We start from the raw sequence: 19,715 nt of genomic DNA, 5'->3' as shown, positions 1-19,715 counted from the left end.
CGGCATTGAAGGAGATTAAGGTCTTTCAGGTTAATGTCTGTTGGATTTTTTTGGTGAATTTTCATGTTTCTCAAGTGTTTCTACATATTTTCAGGCAAATGGTGGGCTTACCCACTCTCACTTCAAAATGACTCATTTCAGCTAATATTTCTTCAGTGGGATGGAGATAATACATGCAGAAACATCCCTCTTGCTACCTCCGCTTATCTGGGAATAAAATTAATAGAAATAAATAAAATTTATTTCTATTAGTTATGTATTTGTTTCTGTTAAAGATACATATAAAGTTCTCATTCAAAGTTAGAAAGAGAGGAGGATGCAATTGAGGTGATGTGGGCTTGCTTCGTTGCTGTCTTAAACATTCTAATTGACCTTTCTGAGTAAACCTAAGTCCACTCAGTCTCTATCAGATTCTTTTTCTTGTGAAAAATGTGATAATAGCACTTCTCTTCCTCTGAGGAAAGGGTGACAGTACACTGAAGATGAAGATCATCTTTACATTTGCTGTGCTGTGTACAGTATGCTACCGAGGAATGGCTGGGTAGTGTTCATATATGAGGGTAACAAAGAGCATTCATGTACTTTGGCTCTGTCGCTGGTCTTGGCAGTGCGGTATCCTTTGAGGCAAACTTCCTAGAAAAGACCTGCAATGCAAAAAAACACTATTCAGACTCATGCTAATGATTTGTGAAATGGTTCTAAGGCATGTAGAAGATGGAATGAATTTTCAGCTATGCAAATTGCCATAGCTCTATTGGTTTAAATTAAGAAGTAACTTGTGTATAGTTATTTCTGGTCTAGCCAAAACTTCGAAATTTTGCAGTTGGAAAAAGATTTTAAGTGGAAAGATGGTACAATTAATCCGTACTTGAAAAATCATAAGCAGTCATATCAACTTAAGAGCTGTCACTTGGTAGAAATGTGGAAGAGCTAAATCATGCATGTTCCTATAACAAGAGAAGAAAAAAAAAAAAAGGTTGTGCATGGATGTTCATGGCGGTGCACCTGTCAATGTGGTATCATGTACTTCATTGTCTGGGAATTTTTTAGAACTGGTCTCTTACTTTTCCTCAAATTGTTCTTACCGTATAACCACATAGTATTGTTTTATTTGTTCCTTAAAATTTGAATCATATTGTAAATACTGGTTTGTCATTGTGAAAAGACTGACTTTTTATCAATACAGTAAATGCTATATATGCATTATATCTATAATTATATATCTGTATTTTACAAAAATGCCACAGAAAATATATTAAAGTGTGTATTCAAACACTTTTTACTACATTTGGAAAACTGAGAGGCTTGGGCCTATTTTTTTCACTACAGCTTCAACAAGACCAAACACAGTGACTCGAAGGTAAGCTCTGAATTTCAGAGACTAAACACAACAAGCTCTGACAAGTCCACATTTCTTTAACCACCTGCAGTTGAACCTCTCGTTATTTCTATGCAAAAGAATCGTCCCAACAGATGCTGTGTATAAGGAGATACTCAGCTGAAAGCAGAGCTGTGAGGATTTTATATGGGGAAAAGGCACTGAGCTGCTTTGCCAGGATCTTTAGCCAGTGATGGAACTTTGGTACTTCTCACATCCCATCTCATCCCAGCTGCCAAGACCAGTTCAGCTGCTCTATATCAACTTGATCTGAGAAGTTAGCACTTCCTTGTGACCAGTTTCTTGAGCGGGAGCTTGGTACTCTGCACTTTTTCTCTCTCTGTATTTCTTTGGTAATTTGCCCTTCGGTTCTGCTAGTTCTAAATGCAAAAAGCCATTGATTTTGAAGGCAGAATTTACAACCAATAATCATCTGGGTATACTGTTACTCAGCAATGAGCAGCATTTTTCCCTCCAGGAATACTGTTAGGCATAGTGGCCTTACTTCCTATTGTACTGCAATAAATGATTCCATGTGACATAGGGCACAGGGCCTGAAAATCTTATTACTTCAGAGACTAGGGTTTCATAGTCACTTAACACCAGCATTGTTGCAAATGACCAGAATTAGGACAAGAGAAGTAGGCATGAAATGCTTGATCATAAATATCAGGCCTCGAGAGAGAACGAAAGCTTCTGTTTTTAATAAGAGAACAGTATTTTTTTTTTTTTTTTTTTCTAATAGCACCATCAGACTCTAAGAGGGTTCTTTTCTGCTTCAGCAGAGAGACAACTGGAGCAACTTGAAAGTCATGGACATTGTTGTCATTAATACTAGTAAGCCTGTACCTTAAGCAGTTCAACAAAAAAAATAAATACATCATTCTCCGAAGTAGCTCACGAGTTAAATGAGTATATTTTTCTTGTAAAGATAATATATATGATTAGTCTGTATAGAAGTGTGTTTAAAAAGGTTGTACTTCATCTTCATGAGTTAATGCTTTTTTGGGGGCTGGCTGTGCACTTCAGATGACAAAACCAATTAATTTGTAGATTAATTAAGTTGAGCTCTTCATTAATGTGATCCTTACTATTCAATATTTTGCCTTGTATCTAGCACAAAGTTGTAGATATGTCAATTCAATATATGCAAAACTACAGGAAAATTCATTTTCTGCCCTATATTCCATCATATTCCTCAGTTACATGGTTGATTCAAAATATTGACTTGACGAGGTGACACATACTTGTAAGAGGTGATGATTTGCATCCTTAGGAAATAACACTTCCAGAGAATTCAAGTTGCTTTAAATGCTTTTTGTCAGTGCTGTTGTGTTCAAAGTCTGGAAAGGTGTTTGTTACCCAAAGAAGTCCTTTGCAGTCACCACTTGTTCTTGAAATCTTATGTATTCACCACTTACTCTTGAAAAGCAGTGTTCAATTGGCCATAAAACCATCTGAGATAGCTGGTGCCCAAACAGAGCAATTGCAGCAAAACAAGAATCTGAATCTTCTGCCTCAGTTTTAGAACTAGAAGCCCATAAAGTAAATATTTTTAAGAAGCATCAGTAAATCTGGTCAAATACTGTGGGCATATAGAATCACTCACCTGAATTTCATTTGTGTATCACTTTCGTAGGTTTATTGGCACTTACGTAGTTAATATCTCACATCTTCCACTATGGCAGAATGAACATTAAGCTTCCATGAGATGGATAAATTTCCATCTTTTTTTGAGGCCTTTCTAAATGTTAGAGGAAGTGCCCAGGTTTCAAGACAAGCACCTGGGCTCCAGTTTTGCAGCAGGGGGTGTGAGGAGACAGAGAGATCTCACAAATGGAGCCTGCAGTGCCACCACACACTTTTGGAATGTCACAGGTGCTGTGGTGGCACCCACAATGCATACTTCTATCCAAGCATATCTCAGTGCACCTCTGCAGTTTAGGCCGCAGACTAAACTGAGACCTGACATCAGAGGCTAGCCAGGAAGGATAAAGTGTGGTGTGAAAATCCTTGGTCTACCTGAAAGCTGGGCCATGGCCATGAATGTTAAGCATAGCCCAGCACAGACTTGGCCTTTGTTAATACTGCTACCATTTTGACTATTCCATGCCCTTATGTTCATTTGCACACTCCCGGTTTTATTTAGATGCTATAGTAGAGAGCCAAGGGTAAATTTAGAGCACAATGGAGGAAACCTGGACTCACTGTGGCCAGTTGTAGTGTTGCTACTGACTTGAGCTTTATGGATTCCACATTTTCAGGCCCTGAGACATCTCCCTTTCTATTCCAGAATGCTTTACCCACATAGCAGCTGTAGTCATAATGGTCTTGGCCATTTTTCTGTCCATTTGTGATGTTTTTCAGATGGATAACTGGCCTTTTGCATTTCACATTCTCATATTTTGTTTTTAAATTTGTGGTTCTGCAGTTTTTAAGCCACAGGCTGAAAGACAAGACAAGGCTGCAACTCATTGCTGCATCCCCCAGAAGCCTTGCCGATGGATGGTGTATCCTTTTCACTGCAGATAATTGACTATATATTTCCCCACAATGTTTTTATTGTATTTTACAGAGAAAAGTAATAAAAATAGAGGTTTTATCACACAAAGCAGTGTTTCCATTCCTCAGGCAATGATTTTCAGTAACCCAAAGGAAACCACCTCCCCACCCTTTCCTGGTCACTATATTTGGTATATGGTTCTCAGTAAGAAGAAAACCAGATGCCATGTTTAAATGTTAGATGGCAGAAAGCAGGAAAGCAGAAAAATGGGAAGTGTTCCCAGATAGTCTTTGTATTCTTTGAAGTGCAATATGGACACTAATTCTTCCAGAGACATCTGTGAAGACCCTTTGATACATGCCCCAGACGATTGCTGTTGATGTGTGACAAAGGTGCAGTGAGCACTATGGATTACCTGCAACACACGGGTAGGGTGTTGTCAGTGTCACACAAGGACGTGCAAGAAAATGCTATTTGTGTGGTTCTAGTAATCCTGTGCTGAAGTGTAGCCTCACAAGTGTTAATCAGACCCCAAAGCTACGTTAAGAGACCAGATCTTGGGGAGAACTCATTGCAAGCCAAGCCTGTGCAATCCAGTTATCCTTGTGGCGGTAACTAAAAAGCATCTTGCAGTGAATATAAAAACAATTATCTAAGCAGACATTTATTTCACTTTGCTATAACTGGGTATATTAATTTCCTGCACATTTTGTTGAGGGTGAGAACCAGACTAATTATCTATGGGCTATAGCACTGAAGCTTCCAGTCCCACACAATTTTTTTGTGGAAAGAGGAGCCTTGGAAAACAAAATTTAAATTAAGGCAAATGAAGACTGGTCTATGAGTAAGGACCCTTTAGACATCAAAATATACCATAATGAATGTCTAAAAATGGTCTGTCTGGGGTCACGTCCTTGCATTCAGTAGAGGACAGAACAGTTAGATTAAGGAATGATCTGTGAAGTGTTGGGTAGAATGAAAACTTCTGATAAGCTGAACTACTTAATCTAAGTTTGAATGTCATCCATTTTAAGTCTTAACATTCTTGCATCCTTGGCTGGTTTGATTTTTGATTTTGGTTGTTTTATTTTAAAGCTGCTATTATCAAAGATTAAGTGATGCTTAAAATTTTCCAGCCAGATATGTCTCCAGACTTTCCCAGAGATGACAGATATTCAGATGTAATTTGAATTAAACACATTATATAGCTAAGTTTATTTTATAGCTGGCTGCAGCTGTGAAGTTTGGATTCAGATCTGTAACTCCCCTTTGAACTTTGAAGACTGTAGTCAAATCTGTGGTTTTGGATTTGACTCTTCAGTTGCTTGTTGCGTCAGATTGTCATTCACATCTGTTCCACCACCAGCTCGATGCAAGACTGTGATACCAGTTTCAGCCTCAGCAGAGCTGAAGCTCAGAAAGGCCCCATCTCAAGCTCAGTGTTACATATGAGCAGCGACAGCAGCACTTTGTAGGTCTGTAGGTTAACAACTCTCTACATGCCATCTAATGGCCATCGATGACCCACCACGGAGCACTGGCTGGCGGGTCACAGGTGGTTGGCTCCCGCCCTGCAAAGTATGCTTTGCATACTTCCTTCAGATTATGTTTCTGTGTAAGTGGGAGCTGTAGCTTCCCACAGGGGTATTACATGATCCAGTGTGGACGGAGAGAGGGTTGGTGTAATTGCAAATGGGATGATGAAAGCTGCTCCTTGAGGTACTCTCTGAGCGCTTATCTCTACAGAGTGGTTGCTGAGAAATAAACTAGGAGTGAATTTACAGCACCTCAGCTCCACAGGTGGGCACTCTTAACATGCAGTTAGGAGAAGGTGCTCCATGTGACAAGTAATTGAGAAAATATTCCACACAAGGGATGCTCCTGTGAGGATACAGTGCTTTGAGGCTGAGGTCGTGCAGTTTCCCTCTCTTGTTTGCTCTACAGGCAGACCTTAAGGCTTCAGCCACACTGTAAAAAATAACAACCCACAAAAGTCTGTCTGGGAGGGTGTCACTGGTTGTCACCATGGCATAGACGGCCTCACCAACTGCAGTGACAGAGCCACCCATGGTAAATGCTGGACAACTCTTCTGACCTGTTAATAGTTGGCAGACTATTTGATGACAGTTGCAAGAATCTGATGCACAGCAGTATCCTTTACAGCAGTTTAATCTTTGTCATCAAATCCCCCAGCAGCCATGATTAATAGCAGCACTTGAGCTTGTTTTGAAAGTTGTATATTTGGCAGCTATGAACTTTGATCTATGGTTTCGCTTTAAAGAATCATTATGACACAAACTTTTCCTGTAATCCTTCCATCTAATTAAACCACACACAAATACTATGTGGGGAAATATGATGCTATTGATATAAGCTGTGTGTTTATTACATTATTTTAGGCACTTTATTAAAGTGGATAGTTGTTCCCAGCAAGATAGTAGATAAGCTCCCCAAAAACAATAACATCACCCAGAAAGAATATATAAGAGAATTTCCCAAGGCCAAATTCAATTAGAAACTTTCTTTGTTGATTAATACTGTGCCCTTGAACCTGTTGAGGGGCTCAGATGTTTTAACCTGAGCTAAAATTACTAGCATTTAATGAATTCAGCCTACTAATGTGTACTTTTCCACAAAACGTTTGCCTTTGTTCCAGATAGTCAAAGGACTCCAACACCTGACATGACAGTGTCTGTCTTCCTGAAGTAGTTCTTCCAGTATTTGGGTATAATTTAATCAGTAAGTTTTCAAAAATCCAAGAAAATTCATTGCCAAGTAAATATTTTAAACAGCAGAACATTCATATTTTCGTAGATGAATCAACCATAAATCAGCCATTTCTTGCTGGTCTCTATCCCACTGCATACTTTGTAGAGAAATTCCCATGAGGCAAATAATGCTTGTGTTTTTGAGATGAGAATACAAATTGTGGATTAGTCTGATATTTTTTTTTTTTAGGGCTGAAGCACAGGGCTGCATAGTCTGGACTGAGTTGACTTGCATCTCCTAATCTGGATGCCACCAAACTGAGAGATAAGAGAGGTATAAATCACCACCTTGAGGCTTCTACTGCTGCCAGGGCCAACAGTGTTTATATTTGCCTGTCACCATTTTTCCCATATTTTTGGGGTAGACTTTCAGCCAGCTGCCTTTTGGCTAAAACATTACTCTTGTCAGTACTGGTTAAGCCCAGTGACCATGGTTTCTGAGTCAGCTGGAAACCAGACAAAGTACCAAGTATAATAATTTTCCCAAATTGTCTCACAAATTTGCAGAGACTTCATACAAATGTAAAACAGCTGAAGCAATATGAGTGATCCCTTAGAGAATTCACAGCTGAGCACCCTCAAGCAGAGGAATAGCTGCCCATCACCACTCTGGACACGATCAGAAGAGAGTGAAAGGGAACTGCTCTAATGCAATTCCATCTCCTTGTGCCAGGTTTTCTAGTCTTGGTATTAATACTCTGTGATGATCTGTGTCCAAGACTACCACAAAACTAAGCAGAATTAGCTGGGACATTTGTCATGTGTCCGTTGTCATGAGGGAGGCTGGATCAGTGGCCAGAAATGGCCTTGACCTAACTTGCTCCTGAATAGCTGGGCATGAGCTACTTGAGCTGTCATCCTCTCTTTAGTCATCCTCCCCTCTCTTCTCTGAAAAGCAAAACTTGCTTAGTTAACCTGGAATCCCTCAGACATCTGCACAGCCAGGGCTTGAGTGACAGTCACAGCCTGGGCAGAGTGGAGGTGTCACATTATTCTCAACCAGCCACACAATCTTGTGTGTGGATATGGGGTCAAAACGTATTTCATATACAGCTAGAATGAAGTTTAGTATAAAGAGCTTATAAAACCTCATGAAAGTTTTTACTAGTTCAAGGGCTGCCTCTCGTTCTTATTGAATTCAATGAGAATTTTGCTACTGACTTCAAAGGAAGTTGAAAGGAGCCATGAGGGGTTGATTTGCACTCCTACATGTGTGCTTCTGCACACCAAATTTGCAGCTGGAAGGACTGTGTTTTAGTTGTTTTTGTTACTGTACTTGTTGGGTTTTTGCTACTTGAGAGTTTGCATAAGCACAAGATCTGGTACATGCAGATTGTCTACACACATGCAAAACGTATACAATCAAAAAGGGTTCATTAAGCTACCTCATCTGAGTGGCTTCATTCTCCAGAGAGGCAAAAATCTTTCCTAAGCATATAATGGATGGTGAGGAAGGTTCCTCACCACTGTAGGATGCATAAAACCAAATCAAATATAAATTACTCATTTTTCAGACCTTTTCCAAGGCTGCAAAATGGAAAACTTCAGCTTCTATTCTATAAGAAGGCACAGAGCCTTAAGACCAGATTCAAGAATCCAACCATGTCAGAATGGTTTGGAACTTACTTTAACCACTTCTGAGTGCATTCTTTTCCATTCCTTCTCTGCAGCAAGCTGCAGAGGATGAGACTTACCAACTACATCCACATACAGTCCATTAGGCAAGAGGGCCTCTTGCACAGGAGTACAAGTTAAGGCTTTGATGGTTCAGAAATAGGAAGAAAGTTATTTAGAATAGGAGCACAATTTAAAACTAGTGATTCACTATGAATAGGGGAGTGACTTTACAAATATCTGTCAGTTCTGTACAAACCATGTGAACACTGGAGGCTTCCGGGGACCAAGGCAAAATAAGATAGAAGTCATTCCTGTGTCAGTAATAACATACTCTGTTTGCTTTACAGTTGACTGAGACCTGGCTGCTGATAACTTTATTTTAGAGATGATTTCATAAGCCATAGATCTTCCTGCTAAGAAACACATTGCGTGCTTCAATAATTACCATCCCATTCTTGATAGTTACACATTCCCTGTGAGCCTAAATAGCATTACTCTAGCATGTATTTTTGTGTAGCTCATACAATAGCAGGCATTATCATAACCTTCTTCAGTGATCCTTTAGCCAAACCATATGCATTTAACTCTTTCAATATTCCCTAGTGAAAAAATTGCAGGGAGATGAGAAGAAAAGTTGAGGTAGGACCAGGATCTCTGAGCAAGTGTGTAACAGAAAGCAGAGTGGTTGGGTCCTCAGCCGCTCAAAAGAAAACTGCTTTGCTGGGTCTCCCCTCCTGCATGACTCTTTTCTGAATTATTCAGACCATGGGCATGGAGTAGAAGATTGCAGAGGATGACTGCTGCTAAACCAGAGAGAATTGAGTGACCAGTATGATGTGTGTAGGAAGACACACATGTGGAGATGGAGAGTAGTAGGTGGAGAAGATTGGTGAAAGCCTACACAACCATGTGGTAAAGAGTTTGGGTAGTCCCATAAAGCACCAGCACCTGGTTGCTGATAAAAAAAAAAACAAATCCAGTTTTTTAAGCTGACTGCTTTCTTTCCTCTTCATGAGAAATATGTACTTAAGATCTCACACTCTGAAGCTAACCCAGTCAACTTTTCAGAACAGGTTTAATATCTTTCCTTGTATTTGAGGTCAAAGGGCTTTGCTGCAGCTGCAGCTCAGTCAAATAATCTGGACCTGTTGCAGGAGTTACTAGTCAGAGCTCTGATTTGTGTCAGGTGTGGGTTTAAACCAGATGTGACAGGGATACTTTCTGGTGTTGAAAGCTAGAGAAGGTGTCCCACACTTCCTGGGAGCTTAGCCTTGGGCAATAGATATTTAAAATATATTTAAAAGGCAGACAATAAAAAAAGTGACATTGGAAATGGAGTTATAATTCATGTAATAAACAGAAACATCCTATACCATGGTTGTGGTGGTGCCTAGTGTTGATTTTTTTATGCTTTATATAAGGCTTGCTTTATGTCCAGGATTAGCTTTTCAACATCCAAGAGTGATAAGGGCTTTTGGAGGGCTGTAGGTAGCTAGCTATAAGATAAAGTCACAGAGCAGCTATGAACTTTCTTTCTGTTAAAGCAAATATATATATATATATATATATATATAAAGCAAAAAAGCAGACCTGAAAGAAAGTGTCCTGGAGACAGGTACTGACACAAGAAGCCCAGTTTGGAGGTTCAGGTCTTTTAAGAGGTGGAGTTTAGACTAAGAAGCCTTCATGGTTGAGAGGGAATGAGGAGACTGAAGGGACATTTGCACATATAAATCATCAATACATGCGAACTGGAGCTGATGGTATCACAGCTTGGCTGCCCTCAGTGTGAACAGGCAAGGGCACAGCACAGATACTCATCATCCATTTGACCTGACAGATGTTTCAATCAGAGTGTTTGACACCATTTTGTCACCAGATTTTATGCCTGTAAGTCCTGATGGGACCTCGTGGATCCTTACTTTGCATTGACAACAGTGTTTCAGTGTATAGTCAGTGACTAAGAATACTTGGATGGACAGTTTCATTGTGATAAGAATTAAGAAGAATTTTCTCACATTGATATGTTAGACTTTCTAAAAAGCTGTTCATGTCACTTGCTGTCCACTCAGGGTCTAATACTGCACCCTGTTTCCCTAAATGTTAACAAACAGGAGGAAATGTGTGAAATACCTGTATGTTGCTGCCTATGTCTAAGAAACTCGGAATACACCCTGCATATGTAAAAGCACAGCACAGCTCTCTTCAATAAGCAAAACGACAACACATGTATTTAAATATCAGAGTCTGCTTCTTTTCCCACACCTCTGTAAAATCAAAGTTTGAAACCCTGTAGGAGCTCTTTTAAAATATCCTGGCTTCCTTGCTGCAGACCATATGTTTTTTCAGAAACCAGGACTGCAAACTCGAATAATTGCATGACTTGCATTCTATCACTATAGACTGTGCTACTCTGGCTTCAACTGGCACGGTTTGGTAGCTGTTACAGATGCCACAATTCATTGCTTTGAAGTCTGCACATTAAAAAAATGGGGGGGAGGGGAAAAAAAAAAAAGCTTTCAAAAGATTGCCTGACTTTCTGTTATGAATAAGTCAACGTTTCGCAACATCTGTCATAGTCCCTGCCACTTCAGCTTCCTTCCTCCGCTCAGGCTTATGAGCTTTATGTTAATACTGGAGCAGCTGTGAATTCACACTCTGAGTGAGGTGTGGCAGAGTGGTAAGGGCAGGTAACTGCTTTTCCAGAGGATCAGGCCAGTAAGTGCTGCCTTGCTCCTGCTGACACGAGGTGGGGGGCAGAGAAAGTGTGTGTATTGCAGTGACACTTCTCTGGAAGCACATTGCCATTGCAATAGTCTGCAATAGCCTGTCCTTGTGAAAGAGCCTCAGATCATCCCTGAGGAGCCTACAGGTATCCCAAGCACTTCCCAGCACTACTCAGGCATTTATCCCTTCTCTACTGCTCTGCACAAGATGCTGTGGACAGCTGTGGCTTGGATCACTGGCTAATCTGCTTCTTTTCTTGCTATTTGGAGCCTCAGGGCAGGGAATCCATGCTCTGCTCAGTCCATCATCTCTACTAGCTCAAGTGTTAGTGTTGGAGGAAATAAGCCTTCCCTGTGCTGTTTCTTTGGTTACTGATTTTCATATTCCTAGATGCAATCTGTATAATCTCATTCAGCTGTTAAATGGCAGGACTCTGGGGCAAAAACATGTCCTAGGTGGAATTGTTATCAGTTTGTTTTAATTAGTTTTTGAAAATATTGCCATCAAGACAAAGCACTGCTATTAGTGGTAAGATTAAGCTTTGGCTATTGAAGTACTTGAGGACTAAGAAAAAACACATTTGCTTTGGCAAATTCAGCTGGCTCCCTGGAGAATTTGCAGTGTGATGGCATTTCGCGTGCAGTACAATTTCCCCATTAGAAAGGTGACACCAACCCATCCTTGGCATGTGCTAGTAGGGTTCCTTACATAGTGCTCATGCCCAGGGAGGTGCCCTGGCCATCAGCAGGCTGTGTTGAACTTTGGCTCTTCCATTCAGACTCCAAATGGAATAATTCCACACAGGCTGTTTTCTGGTTTGAATCTGGGGGTTGGAATTCATCGCCTCGGAGGGCGCTTCCCCTGACTCAGTGGTGTGTTCGATCACAAGCATCTGTAATCCCTGTAATCCATTTCACCCTGCTTGCCTTTTGCATGGAGGATGGAAAGAGAAACAGTCTGATTCCATAAAAGCACGCAACGCTGCCTGTGACCCTGCTTAAAAGCCAGAGGAAGATGTCCTTGAAGCTATTAAGAGGAACTATGTGACAGCTCTTTACAAAATTAACAGCTTCAACTTCCTTGTTAATTTCCAATATTTTTTTTCCTTTTGTTTCTATTTGCTAGTAGTATTCTGAGCATGGTGCTCATCTGTTTTAGCTGAGGTGGTGCTACTGAGGTGGGTTCCTCCTCCCCCCATATTGTTGGTCTGTTTTATAGAACATGGGAAAAGGGTCAGGGCAAGCATAATTAAAATGCCAGCACATGAGCAGATTTTGTCCACATGTTCTTAAGATCTTGTTGTTCTCAAGTTGGCTGTTTCTATACACCAGGTGTTAAGACCAAGCTATGTTATAAGGGTTTCATATTAAAAAAAAAGTATTTTTGATGTGGTATATTATTAGCTGCCAGCACTGCTGTCTTATCCCAAAAGGTAAAATGGGAAATTTTTGCATAACACTGCACTTTGCGATTTTTGCAATGCATGCAAAGTGAATGCATTTCAGCAGATACTGCTTTGTCTCTCTCTGTCAGCTATGATTTTGGAGGTTTTCTAAATCTTTGCCACTTGAAATCGCATTGAGCTGAAACTTGCCCAAAAAACTGTCAGCCTTGTTATTCTTTTTTCTCTAACATACTGTTCATTACTTCCATATACCTTCCCTCACAAATAAAAAGTGGCAAAAAAGGAAACAAAGGACTTTTAAAAAAACCAGATTTCTAACTGGTGGTGATTTACAATCTTTGCAAACAATTAGACTTCAGTGAAAACAGAGATTTTGTTTTTATTTTGATGATTAACATTTCTAAGGAAAAATATTTTGAAGCCTTGAGATACTGATGTTTGAAAAATTAATTAGAACCATGCTGTGTTTTTCATAAGGATATGATTGTCTATCATGATGCTTGAAAAAGTTCAGATTTAAAATACAGAAACATTGATGTGTTTAGCTAAGAATCAAAAAAGAGGCAAGCATGAAAGGAGAAGTTGTTAGAGTAGAAGGGAGCATTTTTCTCAAGTAAAATTCATGAGCAGAAACCACCTTTGCTCCTGCTGCTCTTGCCCCTTTTAGTTAACAGGATGCCTAAGCTGGAGATCAAAGTGACACACAAAAGTGATTCTCTGAACAAGCAAGGTTAAGGATCAGCTCACTGCTCTTGTTATCTTTCCTGTACCATTTAGGATACCTCCAGGGCAGAATTTGGGGTGTGGGGAGGGCAAGGCTGGAATAAAATAGAACAATGTTGAAATAGAGTGAAACGTGAATGTATCATGCATGCATGAATATGCCATGCTGGGGTCATGTCATTTTGTACCATGGATGTTTTACCAGCAGCCAGGGAAACACAAATTGATTTGTAAAGGCGGGGGTTTGTGCATGTACACAGGTTTTATGAACATACATGTTCTTCACACATAGCTACAACACATGGACTGTTGTCTAGTTACTACTTTTTAGCTCACAGCGGAAAGTTTAGACTTCTAGGTCTCCATTCCTGTTTTTCCCCCAAGGAAGACACATAAAGCAGGTCAGATAAATTACTTTCTACAAGCACTGCTAACTCTCCCAGAATTACAGAAGGCAGTTACAGAAACCCAGCTCAGATGTAACAAGATGTCTATAATCAGGTGGGATGAACTTTATCTAAAATCACTGTGCTAATGATTCTGACTTCCTCTGGATCTCCTTGCATATACGCAGGCATAATATATAACACACAGCAGCCCTGCCCTTGCACACAGCAACTGCTTGTCATTTGTCTAAGATCTGCTCATTCCAGTCCTGCGGTTTCTTAGGAAAAGGAAGTGCTTTTCTATCAATGCTTTGCAAGGTGCTATCCATTAGACAGAGTGACATTTATACCTGTGCCTGGAGCAACATCCTCTAAACTTTGCTGGGCCGAACATGAGCTACGTCTATTTCTCCTTCTGAAGTGGCACTTGGGAACATTTTACACTTGGTGCTGGACATGCACAACTGTCTGTTTAGAAACCTAAAACCTTAGTGTTCTGAACATCAGGTGTGGCCTAATTCTTCCAGCACTGTAAAAGAACTCTGGCAACACAGCTTAGCTGCCTCCGTTCTTAAAGCAGGCCTTGACTAGAGCTGCTACACTGTGCCTTTTTACAGAATCCTGAGAGCAGAGATCAGTAATTTCACAAAGTCCAAATCCCTTTCCTTTGACAAAGACCTCAAAGAGGCTTACTATAACTAAGAATTAGGTGTGGGCCGACTGTCCCTCTCTTTCCTGCTTTTTTAGCATAAAATTGAACTATACCAACACAAAGTTGTGCAGTTATATATATAACAGTAGTGTCCATAGAGTGGATAGTGGTTACTTTACTCAGTGTAACTCATTACCAGTAAACTAGAACTGTATATTTACTTATCTATGCTGAAATAAATACATTGCTACAGTTGTGACTGTTACAGTTAAGACTGAAGTGAAACTTCCAGTTACAGCTTCCCCTTATATATCTAATTATAATGTTCTTAATCTTGTACCAGCTTTCCTTGGCTGAAACATTGTATTTGCACTCATTTGAGAAAAGCATTCATGATTTTATCAGTCATGAGTAATGTCATAATTTCTATTTCATACCAATAGCCACACAATCTTGCCTTCATATTCTTTATATATAAAGTTTACATATATAACTTGTTATTGTATATGAGTACTTATTTACACATACATACACAGACACAAACTGATAAGAAAAAATATTTCAGCATTAGACTTTCAAGGAATTATGAAGTTAGAACAGACTGAAAGGTTCACAATGAAATTTAAAACTTTACTGGCTATAAGATTTCATTACTAACACAAAACTCAGTCCAATACTTTGCTCAGGCCAGGGTCAACTTATTTTTAGCAGGCAGGGTAGTCTTATGGTTAAAATACAGGGGAGAATAAGGTTTGAATTTCCACACAAAAACTTCACATTGCTGGGTAGTTCCTAAAAGAAAAAAAAAAAAAGGAATGAGGTTTGTATATTGGCAAGAATGAAATCTTCCTCAATTCGGTGCAACAACTTTGGATTTGCCTTGATCTGTGTATATGGGAAGTATCTATATATTTGTTCCTTTATGTGTTTTCATCCACTGCACAACATCACTACTTTATTCCTCTACTGAAATTGCAGGGCAGAGTTTGGTGTGAAATAACTCATCCATGCACTACCCAGAAGTATTTCTTTAGATACAGAGGTTGGCATGGTTCCTTTCTGTGCCCTCCCTCATTTCCCATGTGAGTGTATTCCTGCCAGTGAGAAGGTTTTCAGAGAAGGAGGGCTGCTAATGCACACTTAGCTGCTCCAAGTTCTTGAATAGTTATCTTGGAAACAGCTCTGCACTTTCAGGAGTCATCTCCTCAGGCAGGAGGCAGCAATGCTTCCTATTTTAGTCAGTCACAGACCCCAAGGTGTCAATGAAGAGGAAAAAGATCTTGCAGTAGTAGTCACAGCACGTGGTCAGCATGAGCAAGTCTCATATCATTGTTCATTTGTATCTGCAGAAGGGATCAGCACTTAGTTAAAAATTTATTTCTAAACTTCACTTGTAACTGGGATGTACTTTCTAAATATCTTGAAACATAAAGTGCATATTAACAAAGTTGGTCTTAGAAAGATGAAAAACAGAAAGAGGAAAAGTGACTGGATTTCCCTGTTAATTGCTTAATACTATTCATTAAAGAATTTATTGTTATTAAAAAAAAAGATATCTTGAGCTAATAAAACAACATAAAAGTTGATGACTTTGCTGGTAGATTTATATGTGAGAATTTTTAAGTTGAGAAGGGAGAATGAGTCAGTTTTTCTATCATGCAATAAGGTTTCAGAACATTCATCATGAGGAATTAGGTTTTTGCTTCTCCGAAGCTATGACACAAGCTGTGACATTTTCCTTAAGGGATTCTGGAAAAATATATACACACACTGAAATTTTACACCTGCCATCGGTTCCCTCCCTTGCATCTTGGAGAAAACAATACTTTGTGAGCAGAGACATTTCAAAGCCCTTTTATGGAAAGACCATTGTGCCCAGTATTGTGCTAATATTTTCTTAATCTAAGCAGATGTTTAAACAAAGCTGTAGGACTGCAGCATCCATGGCTGCTGGGAATTGCCCTGTTCCAAGGCAGAATCATGGAAAGCTGCCATGAGGAATTATTCCTCCATGAAAAAGAAGCATAGGTTTGGAGGTGACAGACTACCCCTGAGGAGAAACAAGGAACCCCTGAGGAAGTTCTTTTCTTTGGCACTTGGCTTTATATGAGCTAGAAGCCCCCCTGGGTCTTCTGCAATTTTTCCAATGGGTGGGAAACACAGTTAACACTAAGGAAAAGCAATTCTTGACTGCCAACACTGCAGTGCCTGACAGCTTTTCATCGAAGCAGAACTGATGAAAATCCAAATATTTGTGGATTTTGCTTCAGATGCAAATATTTTGTATAGCTTCAATCCCAAATTGAAGTCCCAATGGAATTTTGATTAAAACTCCTGATATCCATACCTCAGTGTTTCCCTCATTTCAAATAATATCAAGCTGAATATTTTTTAATAACCTTCTGCGTATATATACATGTCAAAAATACTTTATCCTAGTACGTGCTCATAATGGGGTATGTGTGTTTTCAAAGCAGACTTCAGTGAGGATTTTTATGCAGGGTGTGTTTCATGTCCAAAATAATGAGCAGAAAAGATGATTATTTGCCAGGAGGTATCATTCAAACAACCAAACTGCACACTTCTTGGCCTTGGGTCAATTGTGCGATCAATTGCCTTATAAAAAATCAAACTCTGGAGCAAAAAAGTCACAGCTTAAAACACCAGTCAGTCTTGTGATACTGTTTGGATTAGCAGAAAGGATATTGCTGAGGCTGAATAAGCATCACTGTCTTCTGTCAGCTAAGTAGACACAGCAGACATGGCAGATATGACTGTTGCAAGGAAAATTATGCATAGAGTGATCTCAATTTAAAAAAAAAATCTAAAGTTTTGTTCACCATATTCAGTGCTTGCAGTTACAAGCTTTCATATTAGTTCTTTGAAGCACACAGATCAGGAAGGTGAAGCTGTATTGTCCTTCCTGAAAATCCAGAAAGCTTTCAGCAAGGCTTCTTCACCAGTGCCTGCTAGAAAAACTAAGCTGCCATGGGATGAGAACCAAAACTCTGACATGACTCTATCTGATTAAAAGATAGAAAAGAAAAGGTTAGGAATGAAAGGTGGAGAGAAGTCAAGAGTGAAACCCTGCAGGATCTGTGTTCTGGCCTGTGCTGTTCAACATGTTCATAAGTGATATGGAAAAAGGAGTGAATAATGAGGTGACAAGGTACACTGATGATAGTAAGTTATTTAGGGTGGTAAGGACAAGGGCCTCTTCATGGTTGAAGAAGGACCTGACAAGATAAAGTAACTGAGTAAACAGAAGATATTTGGTGTAGGTAAATGTAAAATAATGCATTAAAGAAAAAGCAATTCTAGTTTTGCCTGTTCAGTGGTGGGTCTTAGGGTCTGTTATCACAGTCTTTCACAAATGAGATATTTGTGTTACAATATACACTTCCATGGAGACATCATCTCAATTTGCAGAAACGGTGAAAAAAATAAATATTTGTTAGACACTGACTGCAAAGAGAGGGCAAAAACTACTTATGATAATGCTGTCAAAGAGCCTGTAGTGGTGCTTCCTGGAGCAGTGCATAGACTTCTGGTCTCTGTGCATCCACAAGGGTGTAACAGAGCTGGGAAAAGGCTGGCAAATAAGAGCTGTCAAAGTAGGGCACAGCTTCTGTAAGGAGTGACTGAGGAGAGCATGAGACACCTGACAAGAGATACAGCGCTGCTCTCTAAAATCATGCTTCTGCTATAGAAGACAAATAGGAAATAGATATCCACTGCCTTTTACAACACAAAAGCAGTCAAAACAGAACAATGAGACCTTCTATGGAACTAATGGGTGTGAAAGAAAAGAAGGAGCTGTTTCTTCTATAAGTCGATGGTATGCTGAGGAGCAGCTTGCAGCAGAATAATTTGCATGCTAACTGGTGGTTGAGTTGAAAACAGTAGACAAAAAAAACAATTCCAGACTAGAATACTCCCTAGGCTACAACTACTGTGAGACTGAGGCTGTATTTTGAGGAAATATCTTTGCAGACCTGCACTATTCTTGCTGCCTTCCCTAGACATTTGCTACAGACACTCTTGGAGACAGGACACTCATCTGGATGGACCTTTGGTATGGACTAAACAAACTACACTTAGATTCCTGTATTTGTGACTCAAGATCTGTGTCAGCTTTACACTTCAGTGGAAAAATGAACCTTTAATTAGGAAAAGTTCAAAAAGTTAGAAAAAATGCTTCCTGCCTCCCCAAGCCAAAAAACCCCCAAGTGTTGCTGGTCAATTCTTGTATAACTTTAGCTGAATAGTCATTTACAATCAGAAAATAATTTGATGGTCACAAATATTTCCTTGGCTATCTGTATTTTGCATGGAAAACCAAGGGTGACTGGTGTGAATCCTTCCCTCCATGTTTAACAAAATCACCTTCATATTTCTCTTCTGCATCAAATCACTACAGTGTTTCCAGTGCTGCTGTTGGAAAAGCCACAAGAATACTTCCCTGTAAAAACTTCTGTTTCTTTCCATTTGCAGTTTTTTACTCAAGTAAAATCATCTTATATGTCAGACTCTTGAGATATACCATTTAGTCATCACATCATGAGAGCTGCATTAGGGCATTAGTCAGGCCATATTCCTTATCCAATCTTACCACAAGCCTCTCCCCTGTATGAAAAGAACTTGACTTGGCAATCCCAGAGCACAAAAGAGTGACTCATTACGTCAGTCCCAGAGAGTGTACAACAAACAGGAATAGCAGCACTGCCATCAATCCAAACAAAAATAAGAAATTCAGAGTCGTTGAAATGACGGACATGAATACTGTTCTTGCAAAGGAGATAACAATGCTACCAACCAGAAAGAAGAGCAGCAAGAACAAGTGCTGCTAAGCACAAGGGGATCTTTGACAGGCTGTGATGATAAGGAGTCCTCAGCTGGCAGGCAGACAGAACGCATCCCTGCAGAACATCTCCAAGTCAGGGGATGCCTGTTGGCCAAAGTGCCTGCAAAGGAAGAGTGTGATGAAAAACAGGAGTGAAAGACAGAACTCATGTGGCAGAAATCAGCATCAGGGATGGAAATTTTTGAAAGTAGCACAGCCTTTGCCACTGTGATGCCTGTACTTGAACTTTTCCTGGTCAAAGTTGCCTGTTGCAGCAGAATATCTCTTCCCAACATTTCTGAATGTGCTGTCAGTCACAAAAAAAACCCCTCAAAACCTTTTAGGAAATCCTGCTTGAGGAAACTCTTCTCAACCACATACTAATTTCACTTTCATCAGTGTGAGACATTTGTATACTTTTTTTTTTTTCAGCTGCAAATGATTCATTGTAGAGAAAAATAATCCAATACCATTTTCTTTGGGTTGCTGTTTGAAGAAAAAAAAAGAAGTTATTTTGCTTTTTCCTTCTGTCTTAAATAAAGTAATTTGTAAATCTTAGTATTTTTCATTATAAGAAAGAAAGAGACAGAGAGAGAAGGAGAAGAAAGACCTTATCACCAATACTTACTTCCTCCTCAATTCTAACAATAATTATTTAAGATCCAGAAAATGTGTTAACTCAGACTTCCCTACAGCTCTATCTCTCTAGCTTG

The sequence above is a fragment of the Poecile atricapillus genome, chromosome 3, assembly GCF_030490865.1.
Source record: "Poecile atricapillus isolate bPoeAtr1 chromosome 3, bPoeAtr1.hap1, whole genome shotgun sequence".
Taxonomy (NCBI): domain Eukaryota; kingdom Metazoa; phylum Chordata; class Aves; order Passeriformes; family Paridae; genus Poecile; species Poecile atricapillus.
Note: the sequence above shows the minus strand (reverse complement) of the source record.